Here is a 19113-nt window from a genome sequence, read left to right on the forward strand (position 1 = left end):
GAACTGTCTACAATAACATATATATTTTGATAAGAAAAGTTCTGCTTTCCCATCAGTGTACTGGCACCCTCTAAAATAAATACTTTGAAGTTTAATACAATTTATAGATATATTAAATACCCCAATCAAGAGTCAGAAACTCTCTAATGACCAGATAAAGGAAGAAAGAAGTACACAAAAATATCTATCATCCATACAGAGCACATTTATTAAAACTTCACTAGAAAATGTAATAAACACTAGATTAAGTCCTATTTTCTTCTAGTGAAGTTGTAATAAATGTGCTTTTTTTCCTACCATGTTCCATTTAACAATGAAAGTAATGTTAAGAAGGTGAAAGCAGAAGAAACAAAGATGTGCCCAAACAGCATGTTGTTTACCCTTGATAGAGATAGTAATGCATCCTAAAATGTTAAAGTTAAATGAAAATAAAAAGTGCTTTCCATCTGAAAGGATGGAGCACATTTACTATATCACAAGGGTAGACCTCAGAGTAATGGGGAACAGGGATGCCTCACTAATTATCTTGGGCCATCTGGGCAGCCACATGGGAAAGGTGAAATTGGATCAGTTCCTCCCAATTTCCAAGAGGATTCCTTCTAAAAAGACCAAATATTACATTAAAAAGTAACTCTAAGGAGACTCCATCCACTGGCCCACAATGCCTTCTGCTCTTCCCATTTCTTCTCTGATCTCTCCACCACTTTCCCCAGAGCTGACTCTGCACCAACTACAGTGGCTTTCCTCCAACACACCAGGCAGATTCCCTGTCTGATTAATCTTCTTACCTCTTTAAAGGATCTGCCCAAATCTCCCTTTCTAATGAGATCTACCCTAACTATCTCATTTAACAAAAGTCTCCCCACTTTGGACCCCAAGAGGCCTTATCTACTTATACTTTTTCTGTTTTCCCATAGTATTAATTCTCTTTTAACATATTAGAAGATGTATCCACAGTGCTTATTATTTATTACCTTTCTACCTAAGCTAAATTATAAACTCCATATGGGATCATTGTTGTATGCTTTGTTTAAGTAGTAGTGCCAGGTACAGAAAACTTGATTAATGAATATTTGTTGAATGAATGTGTTAGGTAATCTGCTCGCATGGTAGAGATGGCATTAATGATTAGTGATAAATAAGGACAGATTGTATTATTCAAAATATAGCACTAGGATGATTGTGTATGCATGTAAAAAGTACAATTGTCTCTACCTCACACCATATATAAAATTTGATTATATGTAATTTAAGGACTTCAATCTTAAAGGCAAAAACCCATACAAATATGAACAAAAATGTGGAAAAAATTCTTTTTAATTTTGGGATATGAAAGACTTTCTTAAGGAAGATAACTAAAAGAGTAAACTATGAGGGAAAGATTGATAAATTTGTCTACATTAAAATTAATAATGATTGCTCATGAAGAGACACAAACTTAGAAGAAATAGATGTAAACAAAACTGATAAAAATTGGTATCCAAAACATAAAAGTTTAAAACATATATGTCCCAAAATATACACAAGTACTCTGACATATGATCAAGAAAAATAAAAACAACCCAACAGAAAAACAGGCAATAAATAATAACTTGAAAGAAGAACAAAACTGAACAGACAATAAAAATTAAAATGGTCAATTTTATTAATAATTATACTGGTTTTTAAATTTAAATTTAGTTTATTAAATTCTATTACAAAATAAAAACATATAGAATGTCAATGAAACATCTTATACCAGACCACAAAAATTTCTAACACTGTGAAGCGTTACAAGAAGATATGGAGGAAGACGAAATATCATTCCTCCTGGGCAGAGCATGAATTGATACAGCCTCTGTGGAAAACCCTGGCATTGTCTGTCAAAGTTGCAGATATAAAAATGCATTTCCCTCTGGCCAAACAACTGCATTACAAGGTACACATCCTAGAGAATCTTTGCACACAATCCCCATGTTTCTCAACAAGAAAGTGTACTGCGAGATATTTTTGAGAATGTTCAAAGCAGCATTGTTTTCGAAAGAAAAAAGGCAACAACGCAACGATTATCAATAAGCAGAGTGGGCACATAATGAAGCATTTCCAGGAGATGGGCTGCAGTGACAAAACTGAACCAACAACCAGCTTGCCAAGCCACCTGCTTTGAAGGGAGCCTTGTGTGGCTGTGGGATCCAGGGGAGAGCTGAGGCAGCCCCTCTGGACAGCAGCGCCTGCATCCTCAGCACCACCATGACTAATCTTTTCATGGCATTTGTCCCAAGGAGGCACAGACTCTCACTCACCTCTTATTTTGCACTCTGATTCTGTGTGGTTCTCCACATCCTCGTTTCTGAACCTGCCTCTGCCTCCTCATCAGATGCCATAGTCTTTCAGTGTGCTCCTATTGGTTAGTCAGCCCTCAGGAAAACCCTTTGCCAACTCCTTCCCCAGGCCCACCTCAGCATGCCGTCTCCAACTTCTTCTTCTTCTTCTTCTAACAGAAGCCTGGCATTTCCCCAAGGATACTGTCTTTGCTGTAACGTTGATGGTTTTCTCTCCAAAACTCACTTTATAACAAGTCTTGGGTGGAGTGACTTGATCTTCCTGTCCCTTCAGACTACTCATAAGACCTCAACATCTGTGCTTGAGTTGGTCTCATTCAATGATCTTGACCTATATCCAGGCCAACCAGTTACTATGAATATCATTATAAATCACTGCATCCCTTCCATAATTTCAACTTTATATATCTTTCTCCAAGGCTACTATTTCCTATATCTCTTAAGCTCAACCCATGGAAACTCTAACCCTAAAACCTTCACTATAAAAATCCTAAAACTCCAGTGATCTATCTCCTCTTCACTGTGCCTTACTCCCTGTTTTTGCACTTCCTACCTTGCCCAGTTCAAAGGCACAGTCAATCAGTATCACCTCTCCTTTGTGCTCATCCTGAACTCCCTTGACTCTCTCTGGGTTTGCTGCTCTCTACAAGAGCCTCAAGCTGTCCAAGTCAAGCTCTCAGTCACATACCAAAGACATGTGAAATATGACATGACCCCTTCCTGCCCAGGAGCATGGAAATCTGTGCCTTCCAGCTGGGACTCACCACCCAGCTGTCATCCAAACTTATCCCTTCTAAAGCTTTCCATGACAACGCCTGTCTGAAACTGCATGTTACACCCTGAGCTCGCCACCTTCCTTACAGAACAGAGTACTGAGTGCTGAGATACAAACCAAAGGGACGCTATTTCATCACTACAGAGATGATGAAGATGGAGACAAGTGGAATCCATTAATGCATTACTCACACATACACTGAGCATGCCCTGCTCTAGGTTTCAGGAATCTACAACAAATAAGATCCCACTCTCCTGGGATCAGGCTGTCTGTAAGCACACTGCTTAAAATAAGCAGAAGATAGCAGATACAAGAAGACATTGTTCCAACACTTTGGAAGTTTCTATATGGTGCAAGGCAGGAGAGAAGGAAGAGTCGAAGGTGATCCCAAGAGTTGGAATTTAGGACCCTGCGTACAGAAATGGGAACAAAAGGACAAACCAGGATGAGTGGGAGAAAAGAACAAGTGTATCCACGAAGCCACTACTTTCAGTTGGCTTCTAGCACTCCTGAGCACACACATATATGATTGGTTAAATATTTGAGTAACAGTGTTGATTCTCAATAAATTTCACACTCACTATGAAAAATACCTTGAATTATGTGAAATTATAAATATCCCATACAAAACTGAAAAAACTGAAAACTGTTAATTCCACCCAACTATGGATGATTTTAGGGAGAAAGACTGGTTATAAATATTGTATGTTCATTGACACTAATAAAAAATTCAACTACCTCTTTTAATATATAGGTTACTCCTTTGGGAAAATTTCCTAGACAATATACAATAATACAGGACAGACATTTTAGAAAGCTATAAATCTTGTCATTTTATTTGAGCTATCTAGTCAAATGTAACTCAATATTTCTGAAATGCAAAGTAATTTAAAAGACTTATTCAGATCTCTCTTGGCTTTAAGGTATCCTTTGATACATAGCAGGATCAACACAGATCCAGAGAAGACAGCTCTTGGAGACATTTTAATGTCAAATCACCATTTTTGCAAAAAGCAATTTATATCTTCAGCCTACTTCAGAACGTACAATAAATTTTCTGCAGAGGAAAAAGTCAGGTTTACAAGGTACAGGGGGAAAGGGGCATATATGGAAAGATTATAAAAGGGCCTTACAGATGACTAATGAGCTAGAAGGTTGATTTATGAGAAAGGATTAAGAGAATGAACTATGTAGGAATAGCTAAGGAAAAGATACATAAGGGAAGAAAAGACTTGCTACAAAATAATAGAATAATCTACTAAGGATATTAAAAGTTGAACTAGAGAAGGAAAAACTATGTAGAATATGTAAAAACCTATAGTCTATGAGTAACCTGTCTGCATCATTGGGGTTTTGAAGACACATATTCTTGACCTCTGCTTCCTACAACACAGAGGTGCCAATCCAGTCATGTTTCCTCATGCCAACACTGTTTAAAGGAAACCAGGAAAGACTTTTCCCAGCACCAGTGGAATCTAAAAAACACTAACACATTATTCAGGTATACTTTAGCACTTTCAGAAAATCATGTGAAGCAGAATTTCTCTCTGCAAGATATGAGTGAAGAATCAACAACAACTTGAGATCCACTTCTAATATTGGCACTGGAAATGGTGAATCACTGATGCAAAGGCTAGTTTCATGGTCAGGTTTTCAGTCTGCAGATCCAGATATAGGTTTAGAGGTCATGATTCAAATCATGCTAAATTGCAAGTGACTTCTCCTACAATATTTAATACTTTTAAGGGTGGTCTAAATGGATTTACACTCTTGAGCTAATCACTTTGACACCATTATGTAGCTCTGGTTATTTAGGGGGAAATAATTAATACAAATTCTCAGAAAATTATTTTCTACTGAGGGACCCCAAGAGACTTAAGAGAACAGTCTAAATTAACATCTGATAATATATTAAAAGATAATTAATGTATGCAAATTAATTCATGATATTCATATCGTTTGAAATGAATATATTTAATTTTCAAATACCTAAATATAATAAACCTCATTCTACAGATAAATCAAAAATTGCTTGAGATATTAGGCAATTGTTTTTAATCTCTGTAAGGAAAAATATGCTCCTTAGTGAAATTTATACCTTGAATATTGAAATGATTGTGAATTTTTATGGTAACGTTTTATAATTTTTCTCTTCAAAACATAAATTATTAGTTTTCTATAAATATAAATGTTCAAATACTTGATGTACCAAAATAGTTACATTATAAAAACTAAATCAGAAAGACTTACATATTTCAACAAGATTCTAACTTAGTGTTATATGAACAGCAGCTGTTTGGAGATATAATAATTGTAGCAAATCTCAGTCAAGTTTTATTACTCTGAAAATTGTTCAAAGTTTTTTAAAAGTCAGTTGTATTCTTACCCAGTGATCAAAAGAGGAATTATCTCTTCCAGTTTTTTAGATTCTTTGAAACTAACTGACACATCTTAAGTTTTAGAACAAAATAAAAAATCAAATCAAATATTTATTTCAATTAATCTTTTACACCTCAAGATTTTTAAAACACAGGGTAGAAACTCCCTGTATTGTGGTTGAGTAACTGGAATTCATCACACATGGCTGCAGCTGGGTTCAGTTTCCCACCAGGAATGTCTTGTTTCTTGTCAAGAAAATGAGAAGACAAACCACAGGTTGGGAGATAAACTTACAAAAGAACTCTTTGAAAACTCAAAATAAGAAAATGAGCAACCTTATTTATTCAAAACGGTGGAGTTCTGAACGAACATCTTGCCAAGGACACATGGATAGCAAGTAAACATACAGAAAGATGTTGCCCGTCACATGTCACCAGGCTGGTGCAGGTTGGAGTGAGACACCACTACACACCAGTTAAAGTAGACAAAATCCAGAACCTGACTTCACTAGAATGCTGGTGAGGATGTGAAGCAACAAAAACTCATAAGACAGTCTGGAAGTTTCTCTCAGAACTAAACATACTCTTACTCTACAATTCAACAATCCCATTCCTTGGTGTTTAGCCAAGTGAGCTGAAAACTTATGTCCACACAAACACCTGCTCACAGATGCAGTTTTATTCCTAATTGCCTAAACTGGAAGTGACCAAGATGTCTTTTAGTACATAACTGAAGAAGTGAATTGTGGAACCTGCAGACAATGGAATATATTCAGCACTAAAAAGAAATGAGCCATCAGTCCAGGAAAAGAAATAGAAACGCCTAAATGAATTTTCCAAGGGAAGTGTGAAAAGGCTACACACTCTATGAGTCCAGTTAAATGACATTCTGGAAAAGACGAAATTATGGAGGCAGGGTTTGGGTTGGGGGAGGGATGAGTAGGTGGCTATGGGAAAACTCCGTATGATACTAAAATGATAGATGCATATTGTATACATTTGTCAGAACCCACAGAGTGTCCAAGCGAACCCCAATGTGAGCTATGGGCAAGATAGTGACCTGCAGATGCAGGGCCATCACTCGCTGTAACTTTACTGTTACTCTGGAGGCATTAGCACAGGGAGGCTGTGCACCTGTGCAACAGGAAGTCTTTTGCAACCCTCTACCTTTTGTCATTCAATTTTTCTGTGAACCTTAAACTGTTCTACAATAGTACAATCCATTAATTCAAAAAGTCCAGGTAGTTGGTGCAATATTAATATTGAATTAGGTGACCTTGAACTTGTGATCCTCCTGCCTCAGCCTCCTGCATTGTTGGGATTCCAGGTGTGCCCCACCACTCCCAGCTAAAAACTTTTTTTACAAACGTAACAATAAGGATACCACTATGTTAATTATTTTTAAGCATAGACAAATATTTAACATCAGCTTCAGAGAAAGGTTTGTCTAGGATTAAAAAGAGAAGACAAGTATATGTATATGCACATATATAAGTATATATGAATAAGTATATATATACACATATCTATATGCACATGCATGTTAGACTACATGTATGTACTGGATCTTCTGCTAGTTCTTTCACAGATATTTAGCGAAATTAGAACCTTAAAAGCAGCTCAGTGCGATTCCATCAATCAAACATAGGGTATTAATCTAAGAAATTTGCTGACACGAGGAAACATAAAGTGCTCGTTATTAAAGACTGCCAATATTTTGCAGCTTCTCCAACAGGTAATAAAACTATAAGTACAGAGTACATCACAGCCCTAATAAAATTGGAAGGTCTTCTCAGTCTGACAGGGTAAGAAATAAAACACAGACGAGCTACCCATAAATGAATAACCTAATATCAATCACTTCCCTGCTATCATGCAAGAGCTAAGGGCAGATCACATATTTATTTTTCTTCTTAGTATAAACTATTACTCATGGCAGAAATTTCAGTATTCCTACTTGCAGAACTGCTACTCTTTTGTGTCATTTAAAGTGTTATTTGAAAGTTATGACCAATATGCAGTTTGTTGTGCTCTGCATCAGATTTGAGATAGCTCTGCACTAACAATGCATTTGATATTTTTTAATAAAGTCTAACTCAAACCTAAGCAATTCAAGGAGTTGAAAAAATTTATACTGTATTGGATTCTTGAACAATTCACAACGACAACCTACAAAACATCAAAGAGTGAGAGGGAGAAATTTAACAACAAAATAAAAATTGTATTAGTCTAAAAATACTTGGTATTCTAATAATCAAAACTCCCCAGTAATCCTGGTGCAATGGCCCACCCAGGCGCTCAGAGGCAGGCTTGGTGGCTGAGACAGGAGGATTGCCAGTTCAAAGTCACCCTCATGGTGAAGCGATGAGGCACTAAGCAACTCAATAAGACCCTGTCTCTAAATAAAATGCAAAATAGGGCAGGGGATGTTGCTCAGTGGTCGAGTGTCCCTGAGTTCAATACCCAGTTAAAAAAAAAAAATCCCCCGTGAGCTTTTGTTGTGCTAAACCTGTTAAGATTGTACTTCTTCCCATTAAAGTCCACAGGGACATTCTTGGGTCTTTCGGGGGAATGAGCTTTCTCTACGCTGGGCTCCAGCCTCCTCCCTCGAGTCAGGTCACAGAAGGGTGGCGATGGCCATGCGAGGCTTCTAGGGGCCACGCTAGGGTCGGTGCACCGCAGGGCTGCAGGCGTCCGCTGGCCGGCATGGGGTCGAGCTCTGCACCTAGCACAGGAGAAAACCGGCCCTGCTGCTGCTCGCTGTCCCTCACCCACCGCCACTTCAGTCTTTTTACTCACTGATCCTGAGTCCCCCTGAACCCCGAATACATCCAGGAGCTGTGTGAGGCGCAGGCCTGAGGACGTCCCGGTCAGTGCGATCCATCCTCCACTGGCACGCGTCCTGTCCCTCTGCACTCTAACTTCGGTGGAGGGACAGGACCAGGCAACCAGGATGGGGAAAGGAGCAGCCCGAGGCCAGCAGTCCCAGGGAAGGGGTGAGAGGAACTCCTTGATCTGGAATCCGCCCTCCGGAGGGGAGGGGGCTGCCTCACTGTCCTCCCTGGGCCCTGGCTCTACCCTCAAGGAGTTTCTCTTCCTTGTCCGCCACCGGTACTGGCCGTGCATCAGAGCTGGGTGCACAGCCTAGGAGCAGCACAGCTCTCACACTGCGGGTTTTAAGGTTCAAGGTTTGTGAAGGGATGAATAGGAAACGGCTGCTTTAGTTTTAGCTCATGGTTTCCTTGACAATATGATAATCACCAAAATATTATAGACTTGACATTTCATGTCCAGACATTTTTGTGTGCTAGTAACAATACCCAAACATCTTTCCTAGTGCTACTTCTCAAATTGATTTATTTCATTGCTTCCTTGTCCCCCTGTATGACTCTCTTTCTCTCTTTCTTTCCCTTTTTCTGTCAAGATAATTGTGGCTACCCTAAAGCTAACTGAAAATTGGTTGGGAAAGCTGTATATATAATCTGATTTAGGCTGCAGGTCTGAATCAGTTTTTTCAGTTCAGAAGTTTTCCTGGGCCTTTGTAGCTAAGAACTTTCTCAAGTATATGTGTTACTCTTTGGGGTTCAGAGGCAGTTGTATTTTCCAAAATCTGTCTGACCACTGCGATTTCTCCACTCCCATTTTTTGTGTTTGAAAACCAGCCAGTTCTTATTTGATCTCACCTCTTTCTTATGATACCTTGCTGAAGGCACCAAGAATAGCAAACACACTCTCATCCTGAGCCTCTCCAGCCTCTCCCAAGAGCCACAGTCTCAGTGGACAAGAAGTTTGCCTTCCAAATTGTCACAGGGAACATCAGAAAAAAGCATTGCATAGAATACTTACCCTGTTCGACTTTCTGGTCTTTTCTGTCTCCCTCCACCCTTGCTGCCTGGGGTGCCTAGGTTCTTCATATGGTATCACCTCATTCCTAGAAGCAATTTTGGAATTTCTGTACCAGGAAAACACTATTTGCTGTGGCATATGAAACAAAAAACCTCAGTGGCTTGGTTTTGGATCCCTCAACACCTGCAGGCATTCCTTCCTGGTGAGTGGCCTCAGGTGTAATCCCCTCTTCCTATGGCACCACCTTCCTCTCTGTCCTTAGGTCTTTCCATCCAGTCAGGGAGACCAGAAAGGGAGGCAGGAGAGCTGCATGCAGGGACGGTATGAGAGCAAGGGCTGGACTAGCGTCCTCCAGCAAGAGCTCAGTTAGGTGGTCGGGCTGAACACCACCCAGAAGAGCAGAGGCTGGCGCGTGCCCACCACAGTGTTAGGTGAAGAATTCAAAGCTCTCCTGAAGGACAGGCAAAAAGATGAAGCAGTGAAAAGTTCCTGTTCCACAAGATTTCATCTTACTCTTCCATGGGAAAGTCAATAGAATTATAATCAAACTGAGGAAACATCTAAGGAATTAACCAATTGACTTCAACTTTACCACAGAGTAAAACATCCTGAAAACAGCTAGGAGGCCTACGAGAGGGCAGCAGCTTCAGCTCAATGCATCTCCAATTAGGAGGTGGCGTTTCCTTAGCCACTTGTCAAAACCCACTGTGGATGGGAGCGGGAAGGAAGTCCTCACACACACTCTCTGCTGGGGGACCCCCAGTCAAGTGCAACCCCCCCACAGGGAGTTTGATAATAGGGCTAAAGACCATTGTGCTAGTATCATTTGATCAGGAATTTATCCTGATGAGATAATGAGAATGTTCACAGAGATGGAAGTACAAGAATAGTTATCACAGCACACTTTAAAATAGAGAAAAACTATTAAATGCCTTCCAAGTAGAGATAGATTAAATAAATTATGTCCTTAAAAGTAGAATTTAAAACAGCATCAAAATGCAAACTAGTTATTGGCAGAGAAAGAGGTGCCAATATATAATGACTAATGAAAACCAGCAGATATGATATGATTTCATTTTACAAGTAGCATGTGTGTGTTTGGAGAAGAGAGGGGGAGGAAATTTATGGAAGAATGATTACAAAATATGAAGAGTAAATTTTGGGACAGTCTAAAAGATCACTCATTTTCCCAACCAATGGTTCAGTAGATCTCAGATTACTTTATGTTAGCAGGATGGTGCTGTTTAGAAATTGTGAATTACATTGGCTCAAAGGCCTCACTTTAATTTTCAGCAAATATTTTTCCACTAAAAAATGCAAATTTCAATTTATCCATACTGTCTTAATAAAATATGTATTCTTTCTTCTTTCCTTCTTTACATGTTCAAATGTTCATTTCATTCTTATAAACTTTCATTAGCTTATTTTTCAGTCAAGGCAATATTTCATCAGCTGTCAAGCAAATGTTAAGATGGTATTTCTGGGTATGAATATAGGTGAGTTTTTAATTTCATTTCATTTTCAGCATGAAGTAAATGGGAAAAATAATTTGTGGACATTGACTTAGAAGACCCTTTGCTACTGCTCTGTGATTGTGTGATCCTTGACATGTTATTAAAACTATGCACTTGAATATGCTGGATTATAAAATTGAGATAACAATAACTATCTCAAAAGTAGGATGGCTTACCTTAGATTAATTGCTTTAAAACTCTTAGCCTTACCATGAAAATTAATATTTAAAATATTTTTTCCTTAAGTTTTGCTTCTATGAAAGAAAGCATTTTGCAAAAGTAATTTCTTGATTTGCATAAACTTTGGGATAAAATTTTGGGATAGAAAACTCTGAATTTATTTCCTTTGGTTCATGTTTCTGGAACACTTTCCCCCCTGAAATCTTTGTTAAGTAGGTAACTCAGCAAAATTGCATAACCAAATATTCTCAATAAGTTACAAAAGGGTATAAACAATGCCAGTGAAATTAAGTATTACTGTAATTTCTTTAACTTGGTAAAGCATATGGCATTGAAAAATCGACTTCTGGAGAAAATGCTATGTTTTACAAAGAGGAAATCATCTAAGTTTGAACTTCTTTAAAGTAATAGCTGATTAATTCATACTGCTTAAAATTTGCTGACATGGGGCATAATTTATGCTCCACTTAAAGAAAATGCAATTCAGACAAAATTGTTTGAAGAAACAAATACTCTAGATCTTTTGCAACAGTGAATGTTAGTATAATATACATTAGTATAATAAATTGGTTTTTTTTTTTGTCTTTTAATCTATTTATGCTTTAATTCCAGTTCATCATCATTTACACTCAGCTTTCTTTTGATTGGTGTTTTACGTATCTTTTCCATCATTTAAATTTTAGCCTATATGTATCTTTATATTGCAAGATTTATAAGCAGGATATAGTTAGGTCTTGATTTTCCATCCAATCTGGTAATTGCTGACTTTTAATAGGTGGTTGTGTTTGTTTTGTTTGTTTTTTGGCACTAGGGATAAAACCCAGGCCCTCCCACAGGATAGGCAACCTCTAACACTGAGACCTTAATTGGTGTTTTAAAAAACTATTTGTATTTAATATGATTATTGGTATGGTTGGGTTTAAATATACAGATTGCTATTTTGCTTTTGTTTCTATTCCATTGTTCTTTGTTCTTTTCTTTTTCTGCCTTCTTTTGGATTACTTGAGAATGTTTCATGATTGTGTTTTCTATCAGTTTTCGGCTTGTTAGCCATAATAATTTGTTGTTATTTTAGTGGTTGTTTAGGGTTCAGAGCAAACATTTTTAATGACCTCTGTCTACCTTCAAACAGCAGCACCACCAGTCAGGTGCAGCTGGAAGGCACATACACCACTGCCCTCCTGCCCTGCCCTCAGGCCTTCCCGCTCCTATCACATGGACAAGACTTCCACCTGCTGTTGACCCCATTACACGGCTACTTCTTATGTAAACAGCAGGTTATTTTTAAAAATTTAAATATATAAAATGTTAGACATTACCTAGAAAAATTAAATAAAGAACTTTAATTGTTCAAATTTCTAGTCTCCTTGCTCCTCTGTATAGATTAGGGTTTCCTCTGGGTTCATTTTCCTTCTACTGGAAGGACCTCTTCTAACGTTTCTTTATGAATGTCTGCCAGTGAGAAATTTTTTCAATTTGTGTCTGAACATAACAGGTATTCCATCTTCATTCATAAGAGTATTTTTTCAGGGTAAAGAATTATAGGTTTACTTTGTGTGTGCGTACACACACACACTCGAGTGCATGGCACATGTGTGTGCTTTAAAGAGGTCCCTCTACTGGCTTTTATCCTGCACTTTTCCACCCACAGGAAATCTGATACACTCATCACCCTTCCTCTGTTCATAATGTGTCATTTTTTTCCCCTTATATGGTTTTAAGATTGTCTCCCATTATTTCTTTTTTTTCTGGGGGGGGGGTGATACTGGGGGATTAAACTCAGGGACACTCAACCACTGAGCCACATCCCCAGTCCTATTTTGTATTTTATTTAGAGACAGGGTCTCACTGAATTGCTTAGTGCCTCGCTTTTGCTGAAGCTGGCTTTTTGTGATCCTCCTACCTCAGCCTCCCAAGCCACTGTGCCTGGCTCTCATTACTTCTTTTATACAGTTTTATTATATGGGACTTGGTGTATTTCTTCGTGTTTCTTGTGCTTGGGTTTCACTGATCTTGTTAGATCTGTGGTTATACAGTGTTTACCAACTCTGGATATTTTCAACCATTATCTTTTCTAATTTATCTACCACTCCTTGAATGAATTACACTGTATTAGGGCACTTCTATCTGACTCACAATTCATTCATGCTCTTTTCATTTTTTTCTTAATTCTTTCTTATCTTTTTTTCTCTACATCTCCTGGATAGTTTCCATTGTTTGCTTCAAGTTCACTGATCTTTTCTTCCACAATATCTAATCTCTGTTTAATTTCACACAGTGTACTTTTCATCTCAGATATTGTAGTTTCCATCTCTAAAAATTGATTTGGTTATTTTCATCTATTCTGTGTCTTTACTAACATGTAAGATGCTTTCTCTAATTCCCTGGATACATGGGATACAATTATGAGAATTGCTTTAGTGTCTTATTTCAATTGTGTAATTTCTGAGGGAATTCCTAAAGACTGTTTTTTCTCCTTATTTTGGGTATATTTCTTTGCATCTTTGTATGCCCAATAATTTTTTATTGTTTGCCAGGCACTTTGGACCTTACTTTTTATATGCCAAAAATTGTAATATACCTACAAATCTTGAGATTTGTCTGGGACATGGTTAATATATTTGAGATATGTAAAATTAATTTAAGACCCTTTCAGGTCTTTCTTTTAAGCCCTGTTAGGTGATCCGAAGTTGGCATTGTGACTTGGGATCATTTTTCCCACAGGTGTAAGAAGATGCTTTTTAGTACTCCAGCAGATACCCCCTTGAATTAGATTTACAACCTGGCCAATGGAAACAGGAACTACTTTTCTTCTGGAGCTTTGGTCTCTCTGCCATTTTATGATTTCCGGTTCTCCTCTCCTGCGTCTCTGGTAGTGTCCTTACATACATGTGCTAATCATCATGGGTCCTCTGCAGATCTCCACGGGCCTGTCTATGCACCTTGTTCCTCTCTCCTGCTTTTCCCTGTAAACTATGACTGATTTCACTCCTTGAATTCCAGCTTCATCTCCTGAAAGTAGTGGCCAGTTGGGTTCTGCCAGGGTGACTTTCTCCAAACAATAAGTTGAGGCTATTGTAGGCCTCACCTTGCCTGTTGGCATTCTTGGAGATCTCTGCTTGTTATAATTTGGATATGAGGTGTCCTGCAGAAGCTCCTGTTAGAGTAGAAATATTTGGAGATGTAACCTAATCAGTCCATCCTAGTTTAAATGGACTGACTAGGTGGTAACTGTAGACAGGTGGGCTATGGCTAGAGGAGATGGGTCACTGGGGGGTGGGGGGGTGCCCTGAAAGAGTGCATCTTTCCCCATTCTCTCTCTTCTTCCTGACCACACTAAACTGAGTACTTTCCTCCCTGGGTCCTTCCCCCACAATGTGCTGCTTCACTCAGGCCCAGAGCAATGAAGTCAGCTGTTTATGGATTGAGACCTCTGAAACCATGAGCCCCAAATAAACCCTCCCTCCTCCAAGTTGTTCTTGCAGGTGTTTTGGTCACAGTAACACAAAAGCTGACCAAGACACTGCCTTTTGTTGCCTGATATCTCAGGGATAAGGAGTAATGCAGCTCCTAGAGTTTTACCACGACTGAAAATGGACTACAAATTATTTTTAAGGCATTCTCTCACTCACTAGCAAAAAAAAAAAAAAAAAAAAAAAAAAAAAAAGAAGAAGAAGAGGAGAAAAGAAAAAAAGAAATTCTCAGTACTTATTCTAAAGGAAGAAGGACCAGTTTTGTTCATGACTATCTTTTCCTTGCCTTCTCAATTCCAAGACTTGCTTATTTTGACATTCTTTGAGATGGTTTAAAATTTTAAGTTTCAAATTCTAGATTAAGCTGCTACAATATTTGAAGGGAGTTGATAGCAAAGTAGGAAAGGATCAGAGGTGTAAATATCAGTCCAAATAAAAGGAACAATGAATTTTCTTCTCCTGTATAGTCTGTGTGCAGAAAGAAGACAGCTATATAGTATTATAAAGAGAGTTACTATTAGATTGTATTTTCTATAGAAGTCCTTGTAACTAGATCAACTCAGTATTATTGATAAAGCCCATGCCTTTCAAGAAGCAGAAATCTTTTCTGTTTTTAAAATAGTGTTGGGACCTCAGGGGTCAAGCTGAAAGAGGCCCCCCTGGGCATTTCCACAGGCCAGGCTTGCCAGGAGGTGCAGAGGCCTGCTGCTCCATGTGTCTTTTTGCATTAAGAAAAAAGGAACTTCCTGAGAAAAAAATTGACAGTTAGTGTTGGTTAAGAGACTGAGAGAAGAAAATGCTTTTGTTGGGGCAAGTTAATACATTTGAATACTTGCTACTTAGATTTCCTTGAGTCCATACATTTTAATCAGGGATATCTTCAATGAAGTATTTCAAATTGAGGGATTCCGTAAAGGCAAAAAAAAAAAAAAAAAGTATTCTCCTAGACCACCAAGTCTGTATTGAACTGTTTTTAACCACAATCACAATGTAACTAAAATATATGCAAATATAATTAGTAGATATTTTGTTGTAAAACACCTCCTTTAGTATTTGACAGGCTATAAGTGCTTTAAAAGTATCTGTTAAATGAATTAAAAAAAAATCTAGATAGGGAATTATTAGGTTTATAACCTTAAGTAACCCAAAACAAAGCAGATTCCCAGCAAGCACAAATCCCCCTTTCCCTCAGTGACAGTCTGCCGACAAGACATGTTTGCCATAATCACGATGTGGACTTGCTCTCCCCTGAGATTCAGCACAGCTTTGCCACCACATGCCTTGCCACCACTCAAGCCTCACATCCAATTCCTGTCCCCAGGTTACTGAGCCACCTTCGTTCACACAGCACACTGTGACACGGTCAGCCTGCAGGTGTAAAGGCATATTTACAAAACCAGACTGTACACCGTGACGTCTTAGTATCTGTAGTTTCCTGCCTCTATACTTTGGGCCCAAATAACATTTGACCCAAAGATGTGCTCACTCCATATGTGTGGTGAGAGGAAGGAAGGAACAAAGGAAGGCCAACAGGCCTGCGGGCTTCATATTTGTTCATTAGCTCAAAGTAAATGCCGTGAATGTGTGCCTCCTAGGCTGTGCTGGCTGGAGTGCGGGATTCATTTACAAGGCGGTCTTCCTCACAATACTTCAGAATATGCTAATGTTAAACTTCAGTTAAGTCTCTAAAGTAAATGTACAAAATAAGACACTTCCTTAGAAATCACACACAGCCAATAATACATGCAGAAATTCAAAGGGTTTCACTTGCCAGGTTAACCTAGAGTTTGAGGATAGAAGATTGTGGCTAAAACAAACTACTACTATTACTACTGCTACTACTACCAATGAGAATAGCAATACCCCAGCCAAGAACAGCATCTTAGGGAGGTCTCTGTGGGATCTGCCAGCACTGTAGACACTGCCTGGTCTAATGCTTAGCAGGAATTCGGAGGGAGTGCTGGGCACTCTGAAGGGTCCAAAATGTGTTTAGCTGAGGTGGTTCTATCAACAAGCTGTGTGTCCCCCCACATGGCAGACATCAGAAGCTGGTCCAGGCTGAGGGGCAGCAAAGCCAAGCCATGCGGTCCAGCGGGGATTGTAGCAGAGGCCAGCTAGCACCACGACCAGCTGCTTGCCCAGAAGTACAGAAAGACCTCATGAGGCAAACAAGAAGAAACCAAGAGTGCCAGACACGGAACCACCCAAGCCATGCTTAGGGAGAGAGCGGGGTCTGGGCAAATGTGGAACAGAACACTGAGCCAGAAAAATAGTTTTTGGTTGATTTAATGCTAGTTTATTGTGACTCCAGGGAGCTGTGGCTTGGGGAGACACAGGTGAAACATAAAACGCTGACTTAGAGTTTGCTGCCATCAATTTCACCTGAGTACTTAGCAGGTCAATTAGGAAGTTTTAAACACCAACTAAAAAGAAAAACAATGTGTGGCTTTTACAGAGGTTTTGCCACAGGCAGAGCAGACTGCAGCGAACAAAGCGGAAGCTCCAGTCCCCTTACTTATGTAGCTCCTCCATCTCAGGAGGCGCAGTGCCAGCCACCTCTTCTGGTCCTGGAGCTAAGGCCCCTGAGCCCCAGAATATGGGTGCCATCTTTGATCCCCAAAGGAAAAACATGAGAGGATTGCTTGCTTTTTCCTCCCAAGAAGAGTCCTGCTCTTCTTCCTGCTTTGAGGACCACAATGACCCTGGTTCACAGCCAGCTCCTTGCTGATGGTGGGGATTAGAGGCCTGTTGTGGAGGGACAGCAAGGGAGGAAGTGCCTCAATGGCCTGTATGACCTGAGCTAGGACATGCATATGAGTAATGAGCAGTAAGGCAAAAAGAAGTGTTTTGAAACCGTCAATTGTAAAATCCAGGTTTTCATCAAACATGCTCCAGGAGAATCTGATCATCCTTCTTGTTTTCTCATTGAAAATTACCTTATACAATGGTTACCTTGAAGAGAGGATCAGGGAAGGTGCAGCTAAAACATGCACTGGAAAGGTATTGGCGATCCTGTGAGCTTAATGATAATGCTATCTTCTGGATTTTATTACCTTGTGGTATTTGTCATCTCCTTCACTTCTTTTCTTATTATGAGTCAATATTAAATTTCTTACCTAATTTTATGTTCTCTTCCACTTTCCCCAACATACCTAAATATATTTCACTTTGTTTCAAGCCTTCTTTACAAGGTGTCCTTTTATAAATTGCATGAAATAAAAAGTTTATACAGGATTACTTTGAAGTAGTTTTTTTGTTTGTTTGTTTGTTTTTTTACTTTCGGGTGGATTCCTTATCTTATTAGAGTTGGGAATCAGTTTTTTTACTGTAAGATGTTGTGATGCTACAGAGACTTGCTGACCTTCAAGTTTTCTCCTGTGCTTTGAGAGGTCTTCAGATGAAGTTTCCAAAGTCTCTTTGTCTTGGCTTCCCAGAGATTCAGTCTCTAAATTGTCTCCAGAATCGTCAATTCTGTCTTGAAGCCATGGTACAGTTTTACTGGGCGCTCTGGGAATGACAGTTTTTACTTCATCCACAAAGTCAGTGGTGTTTTTTTTGAACCCCAAAGCCAGCACACATTTTAAGCTAATGACATGGGCGAGTGTCTCAGTGAGGCGGGGAACCTGACAGGCAGCAGCAATTCTGCTTACACTTCACTAAATCAAGGGTGAGGTAATGTTGGCAGGCTTGACTGACTGACGCCCTGGAACCAAGGGCAGTTCACTCCTTTCCAGGGCTCTGGTGACTTCATTAACGCCAATGGCAAGCTGCTTCCTGTCCTACACATGTGTCCATCCTGACACTTGCTGGTTGACTTCCGGCCTCCTTTCTGATCCTCACTGGTATCAACATCTAGGCTGCATCCTTCTACCCTGTGCTTCTTCATAAAAGGTGGGTTTTTTTTTTTTTTTTTCCTATCCTCAATTTTCCAAAGTCCAGTCAATTAAAACTTCTGTTCAAGTGTCTATAATATGAACTGCATGTCCTCCCTCTCCAGGGTGCTCCAACAGGCAGCATAGAGGTTGTTCAACCATGTCTTTACAACCAGAAGTCTTGCCTTGTGAATGGATCCCTTTGCCCAAGCTTGAGGGCTGCAGGCATTTTGAAAATCAATTAACTGCTCTGTAGTCAAGGGATAGCATAACAGGCAGTTACTTCTCTGCTCTGCAGAATTCTCCATCCCTCTGACTCAGGATGGCGACTCCATGGTCACTCCTTATGTTCTTTTCTTACAGAAAGCGTCCCAAGATAAATAAGTTCCAGGTCCCACAAAACCAATGTCCATCTTTGGTCATAAAGAAAGAATGGACCAAGCTTGTTGTAACCTTATAGGAGTCCTGTACCTACTCCCTCCTGGCTTGACAAATGGTGGGTGGGCTACATGATTTCTAAGGACCTTTTAAATGTTAAAGTATATGAGTACTAGTTTGTACTAATTAAGTTTAATAGGCAAGCAAGACAAAGCAGATGTGTATAATCTGCTTTAAAATAATTGAGAAATGAAGATAAAACATCATTTATATCACAATAGAAATGGAAAACATTACTTAATATATCAAATTGGATGTGCACGTAATTTGAAACTACCTGCACTATATAAATTAATAATACATTTTAGGGCTGGGG

The 19113-nt window shown here is 39.1% G+C and overlaps 1 protein-coding gene and 1 pseudogene across 2 annotated transcripts in view; both read right to left on the minus strand.

The window, feature by feature from the left end:
* PACRG (parkin coregulated) overlaps nucleotides 1-19113 on the minus strand; it is a 491257-nt gene that overhangs the window by 422349 nt on the left and 49795 nt on the right. The window lies entirely within an intron of this gene.
* Nucleotides 17712-18667, minus strand: LOC306666889 (ribonuclease P protein subunit p38-like; annotated as a pseudogene). Its single transcript has one exon. The product of its transcript is annotated as a ribonuclease P protein subunit p38-like (transcript).

Source organism: Sciurus vulgaris (assembly GCF_902686455.1).
Source record: "Sciurus vulgaris genome assembly, chromosome: 7".
Classification (NCBI taxonomy): domain Eukaryota; kingdom Metazoa; phylum Chordata; class Mammalia; order Rodentia; family Sciuridae; genus Sciurus; species Sciurus vulgaris.